The sequence below is a fragment of the Miscanthus floridulus genome, chromosome 19 (genome assembly GCF_019320115.1).
Source record: "Miscanthus floridulus cultivar M001 chromosome 19, ASM1932011v1, whole genome shotgun sequence".
Classification (NCBI taxonomy): domain Eukaryota; kingdom Viridiplantae; phylum Streptophyta; class Magnoliopsida; order Poales; family Poaceae; genus Miscanthus; species Miscanthus floridulus.
Genome location: NC_089598.1, coordinates 58,672,987 through 58,680,104, shown reverse-complemented (window position 1 = coordinate 58,680,104; position 7,118 = coordinate 58,672,987). Strand labels below are relative to the sequence as shown.

The 7,118-nt window shown below is 51.2% G+C and overlaps 1 non-coding gene across 1 annotated transcript; it reads left to right on the top strand.

Moving 5' to 3' along the window:
- Positions 1-1,132: 1,132 nt before the first annotated feature.
- LOC136530054 (small nucleolar RNA R71) lies at positions 1,133-1,239 on the top strand. Its single transcript, XR_010777562.1, has one exon. It is a non-coding gene; the product is annotated as a small nucleolar RNA R71 (small nucleolar RNA).
- The last annotated feature ends 5,879 nt before the right edge of the window (positions 1,240-7,118 follow it).

The window sequence follows — 7,118 nt, the reverse complement described above, 5'->3', positions numbered from 1 at the left end:
TAGGCTAGTTCATTTATCAAGATCATAACATAATAACTATACTCTAGCTCATAAGTATGACTATAAATATAATATGAGAGCATAGCTTTAGAAGAACTCATATTTCTTTTCATCCCCAAATGTCTCTTCTTCCAAGGAGCCAAGCCCTCCAAGGTGGTTTGCCTTGCTCTAAAGCTACAAATACTAGAGAGGGGAGTGAGGTGTTTGTCAATGTGGTGTGTGTGTTAGAGAGGGGGGTTGCCCCTCTATTTATACAAGGCTCTAAGGCGGTGCAGACGCTATTCTTGGCATGAAGTCCCATCGTCCACCGCCTCTGCATGCTCCCATGCCATCGCTTGTCGAAGGGGCGGCAGAGAGTCACCGGCAGGGGGTCGCCCGCCCCTAGGGGTTAGCCACCCCCTGACCAAGCCCCCTCGCCACCGCCTTCGCGTGGTGGGCTGTGGGCTTGCCCTGGGTCTCCCCTTGGGTTGTACTTCGCCTGGATGACGTGAGTTGCTAGGCGTTTCTATTATTCGTTTGCACAAAACAGTGTCGAAAAGCGCCTTTTGTTGAAATTTTCCATGCATTTGTGTTTATGTCCTGCAAAATAATAACCTCCAAATACATGTGGAACCAGGTCAATAATAAATGCATATGTGTTTAAGATTGCTAATTTCTCCTCTTTCTATGTCTTAATTGGTGGTCAGATTTGATCGTGAAGGACCACCAACAGAGGACGATTTCCATTGTTGTTGATGATGTTCACGACCTCCCTTATCTTGGGCCAATTGTTCCCCGAATGGTTTCCACTACACAACTCGCACCATTGCTTTGCTGTAATGACTCGTACATAGGCGTAGTGTTGGATGGCCTCTCGATCTTTCTTGAAGTTTGCACATTCCTCAAGCTTTTTCATTAAGAGGTCCATCTTATCAAAGAGTGCATCTACCTCATGAACAGCATGCATGCCTCTCTTCTTGGGTTGGAGTCATTCTTCATTCCACCCTTGATTTGTCACCATCTTTTCAAAATGAGCTCTTTTGCTTGTGTGACATTGAGTGAGGTGAACGCTCCTCTTGCGGCAGCATCAAGGTGACTACAGGCCATGTTGGTTAGCCCATGGTAAAAACCTTGGATCATGAGCCATTCTTTAATCCCATGGTGAGGACATTCCCAAATGTACTTCTGGAGATGTTCCCATGCCTCGGGAATAGTCTTGTCCGCTTGTTGTTGGAAGCTTGAAATCTTTCCACGAAGAGCAGCGGTTTTGCCCATCTGGAAGAATTTCTCGAGGAATGCATTGCCACAGCTTGGGATGAGCATAAAACCATTGCTTCACCTTCCCGAGCAAGGAGAATAGGAAAAACAGCTAAGACGGATGGTATCTATTGTGACTCCCTTGATGGCAATGGTGCCACACACCTCCATGAAGTGTTAGAGATGTGCATTTGCATCCTCATGGGACTTCCCACAAAATGGGTTGGCTTGCACCATATTGATCAGTGCCGACTTGAGCTCAAATTCGGTGTCCCCCAACTTGACTTGTGGTCTCGTGGCTACATGAGCAGCCAACGGAGCCAAAAAGTCGGAGATCGCCTTCTGAACCATAGCTTGCTTGAATGTTGGTGTGGAGCCTCCTTCCTTGAGTGGGTCCAAAATCGAGGTGAATTTTCGAGGGAAAACAAGGTGTGGAGGGTCTGACCTCAGGTACCCACGGCGCAATACATGGGATGTACCATCAGGGATGGTCCAGCCCATGACATCAAGACTTACGGCACACAGCACTGGTCGCCGTGCACTGCAAGGCTTCTAGAAGATATCTTGAAGATATGATTTGCTAGGACTTTTATAGATGTTGTAATCCTACCATATTACCAACTAGAATACTTTTCTTGTAATCCTACCCCTCCAGAGTATATAAGGAGGGGCAAGGGTCTCCTAGTTGGCATCCGAGATAGCTACATGGTCATCCAGATCAATACAAACCAACAGAGCACACGACGTATGGTTTTACGTCATCTTGACAGCCTGAACCTATATAAATCTTGTGTCTTGTCTCTGTTACCATCTAGTTCCGGATCACGCACACCTCAACCAAACAATCTACCATCGTGGTCATACCTCACGATGGACTTTCAACGATATTTAGTCAACAGTTGGTACGCCAGGTAGGAGTATGTGTGCTGATCCCTGACGAACCAGATGGCGTACCTCATGATCTATGTCGTTCGTGGCAACTCGGTTGATCGAGGCAACATCACAACGCAACTCGTGGTGGCGTGTCATGGCATGGGGAGTCTAGCGGCGGCCCTGCGCTTTCTCCGCAGCCTGGGACAGCCCGATAGATTGGACTTGGTAGGAGGCGTACACACGTCCACTCGAGCCGGATATTGATGTATCTACGTCTGTTTGTACGCATGCATGTAGAATTCATCTACGTTTTTTTATTTCAATTCCGACACAAGCGTCGATCTCGTCGTCGTCACAAGTGATCAACTCACCGTCGCCAACCTACTCATCGCCGTTGGCACGCTGCGGCCCTCGCTGGCAGCATCGATCTCGTCGCCGTCATCCAGCGGCAACCCGGCGTTGAGGACCCATCGTCTACTCGTCGCTTGCCGATGCCATCGGCGGCTCCAAGAATCCGGCCACACGATACACCTGCCATGAGCCATAAAGAAGGAAAGAGAATTATCTTAAAGGCATGAAAGCCAATTAAGGTTTGTACGCGTATATGCATATACGTATACCTTAAGCAGGCAGGCACGGAATTTCCCTTGCCGCTCGTCTATACCTTCACAGCTCGACGACCACATCGACTACTTGGTGCCGGACGGGTTTCGAGTACTCAGACATACCAGCCGACCGACTGGTTTACTTCATCGGCAACCTCCTACTCGGGCATAACGACTAAGCTAAATACACGACGTTCCAGACAATCACCAAAGAAGCAACAATCATCGGCCATGCAAATTGACTTGCATGTGCTCATGTACGTGCGTATACATGCACAGAACTGCTCCTACCGACTACGACTCGGATTCATGTTCCGTAACAGCTTCGGCGATGAGATGCGGCTCAGGATTTTCACCGAGATCAATCAATCGATATCCGTCTAGTCGGATTCAACGATGCGCTGAAACGAACGTCGTCCAAACTACTCGCTTCGACTGCCCGTCGCGTCACAATGATGACCACCGCAAAGAACGGCACTATGCAAATCGCGAAAGCCACCATAACGACAGGCCGGAGAGCTGGGCAATTCCGTCGATGCCGACCAGATAACGTCATATGCCACCGACCAGACGTTCTGACTAAAGCTAAGTTACCCTTTCACATATGAATATTTAATAAAGTTTTCTCCTTGATGTTTCTCCAATTATTGTTTCTCCATTTAATCTCCACAATTAATTTCTCCATGATACTCCACTTATTTCTCCATGCTTAAGATACTCCGTGTCGATAGAATATCATCGGCAGTCCTCTGAGGGGTATCCCACGAAGGTAGATTGATCGGCACAGAGGCGTGTAACCAAGAACAAGAAGGCAACAGAGACACACGAGTTAGACAGGTTCAGGCCGTTAGTATGACGTAATACCCTACTCTTGTGGTCTATTGGATTGTATTGGCTATCGTAAGATATTGCATGACTTTGGAGGGGGTTCCTACCCGCCTTATATAGTCCGACGGGCAGGGTTACAAGTCAGTTAGATCGAAGAGATAACCGAAAAGTAATAACAGATTATATGAATCATGGGATCATATCTATCCTAACAGATCTCGTAGTATCTTTAGTATATCTTTCCGGTGTCTTGTGGGAGGCGCCGAGCAGAGTCGTGCCCAGCAAGGCTTCGTCTTGTGGGCTAGGCCGCCCCTGGGGGCGCAGCCCATGTGGTCTGCCGTGAGTATCCGGGGTCATACCCCCCACAGCTAGTCCCCGAGCACCTTGTACCCATTGTGCAACGCCGTCTTGAGCTTGTTCGAGTAGGTGCGAACAAAGCCGACCAGTCAAACTCATGGTCCGACCACCGTGATGAGGTGCCGAGCAGTCGTGAGCAGTTGCCGAGTAGCGTGAACCATCGCCGAGCAGCGTGAACCGTCGTCGAGCAGTGTGACCCATCGCTGAGCAGCGTGAGCCATCGCCGAGCAGTGTGAACCGTCGCCGAGCAGTGTAACCCAAGTATGGCTTGCCATAAGGGTGTAAGGAGCTTAAGTTCAAAATCAAAAAATTTTCACAGTGGACCAAGTGTGCCCACTTAGAGTCCGACCACGAGAAAGAAAGACAGTCTTCTTTAGCTTCAAGAGGCGTAGAGTCTTCCAGATTAAAGCAAACACACTCACCGCTAGGTGAAGTGTGCCCACTTAGTCCCCGAGCCTGACAGTAGATGACGTAATCATGTGGTGCCAGGGTCCAAAGTAGAAGAATAGTAGAAGACCAGCCGAGCAGGCAGCCAGTCCCCGAGTGTAGCCTCGAAATGAGAAAAAACACATTCACCGCAAGGTGAAGTGTGCCCACTTAGTCCCCGAGCCTGACAGTAGGTGACGTAGTCACGTGGTGCTAGGGTCCAAAACAGCGGTGAACAGCAGAAAGTCCCCAATGCGGTGAGGAACCAAGACATAGTGCTGACGCAGTCCCCGAGCCACAAGAGGAAATCTTGGAGAAATTAAATCGCGGAGAAAATGCCGACGTAATGGCTATATAGTAGTAATTACTGAGCCATAACGGTTGGCGGAGAAGTCAGTGAATATTTGACGAGCTGTAACAAATTGCGGAGATAAATCAGCGATGCGGGCTGTGGTTGCGCGAAAGCCCAGGTAACGGCCCACCTTGCTGTTGTGGAGAATTCGGAGAGGCACAAATCATGGGAATGGTTTCCCAAAAACCCTCGAATGCGAAAAGGTGGGGGAGTGCTTTATAACTGCGCCGCCGCACCTCATGCTCCCACCTTTGCCACTTTGCCATTTCATCTTCCTCCTCAACCCTCGCATTTCTAGATTCACATCCACATGCGCTTCCGCCGCCAATCCCCATCCAGATCTGAGAGATGGCAACGAAAAGGGGAACTGTGAACCCAAAGAAGGCGAGCCCAAAGAAGGCGAGCGCTAGAGCCAGCCGTGACAAAGAGTGGGTGCCATCGCGCACGGGGGAGGCGGAGCTCAACAGATTGGTGGAGGCGGGCGTTCTTCCCGACCGCGTCACCGCCGGATGGCGGCCAGCCATCGGTGAGCCCTTCCCAATGCCTCATATCAACAAAGCTGTAGTATTTGACGACTACTTTTGGTGTGGATTAGGTTTTCCTATTCACCCGATCTTGAGGGATTTGTTGGAGTTCTGAAGAGTCAGTCTGTGCAACTTCCACCCAAAGACCATATTGCACATATCTATCTTCATCCATTTTTGTGAGGCGTATCTCAGAATCCTTCCCCACTTCAACCTCTTCCGTCACCTGTTCTGGCTGAAGAAGAAGGGTGAAGGTGGTTCCAAGGTGGTCGGCGGCGTATATCTTCAGCTACGTGATGGAATGGCGGGCGAGTACCTTACTGTGCCGCTGAACACGTCACTGAAGGGGTAGAACGCCAGTTGGTTCTATATGAAGTAGAGCCACCCTGTCGTCCGCTATGATGCCGACCCTAGAGAGCCAGAAAAGCTGGTCAGAGAGGCCAAGCAGTGCTGAGATGGAGCAGGTGAGGGAGCTCCTTGACTTAATAAAGGGCGTGACAACCAACGGTGGACTGGTTGCGGCGAGCTTCATAGTGCGCCGCATCCAGCCCTACAAGGAGAGGGCCCACGCGGGCTATGACTTCAAAGGCGACACCGACGCCACCTGGGAGAGGATAGAGATGCTGTCGAGGGACTATGTGCAAGAGCGAGCTGCAGAGCTATTCGCTCCATTTGCCTCATTCAGCATGTCAGGGATGACAAGACCCTTTAACTGCAAGAATCCGCCTCCTCAGGTAACCATCCAATTGTTTTGTTCATGATATTTTTTATCCATGATTGTTGCCGAGTAGTGAACTGATTCACGTATGCAAAGATCCATTTGCAGGAGAGAGCGGTGTACTTCTCAGGGGTGCCAAGAGGTGATTGGCTGTAGGTAGTAGATGCCCAGCCACCAACGTAGCTTGAGGAGGGAGCCGTCAGCATCTCGTCTGAGTTTGGAGACGTGGACGCTGGTTGGACAGAGAGCACATCCCCGGTGTCGAAGAAAGTCCAAGGGAAGAGGGCAGCGACAGATGAGCCAGCCCGGAAGAAGAGAAAGATAGCAGGTACTGCTCCCCTCAAGGCGGGTGGCATCTCGCTTGGCGGTGACCAGACCACTCGGATGTGGAGCGCCGTGATGTCTGAGTGGTTGGATGACGACGAAGTGCCAGTGGCTCCTCCACCTAGCACTAAGGTGCCTCCGCACAACACACGCGCGAAGGAGCAATCGAAGGGAGGGGAGGGAGTCCTTGAGCAGTAAGCGAATGGAGTCCTAGAGTGGCGGGTGGAGGAGAGGTCGATGGTGAAGACAGCGGGACCTCCACCCCAAGGCATAGGAATCGACCCCAAGGCCGTGGCTAGGGCTCGGGTAGGCAACGCCGGTTTAAGAAATTGTACCGGCAGGCCAACACGTAAGTATCCTTGCCTTGGAGTTACTTTGTTGTCATATCCTTGTCTCATTTGGCGACTGACGAGCTAATCTAATGTAGTGCGAGACATGCGGAGGATCTAACCCCGCCTGTCCAGACTAACGAGCAACCGAGGGCTGGTTCCGGGGCGAAGGCAATGCCGGTGGCTACCGTCTCGGAGTCCCCGGGTGCTCGACTGCTGGTGGAGGAGTTAACCGTCCCTACCAGCGGAGTTGGTGGCAGTGAACAATTAGCATCGACGGTGGTCGAGTCAGTGGCGATGCCTGGGGCAACGGCGAAAGCCGCCGGGTCTTTGGGAGCAGAGGCTGGTGTGGCCGACGCCGCGTCGGAGGCTGGATTGGAGAACCCTACTATGGGGTGTACGACCCCGGATACCCACGGTAGACCACATGGGCTGCGCCCTAGGGGTGGCCCAGCCCACAAGAAGAAGCCTTGCGAGGCACGACTCTGCTCGGCGCCTTCCGCAAGACATCGGGAAGATATCCTGAAGATAATATGAGATCTGTCA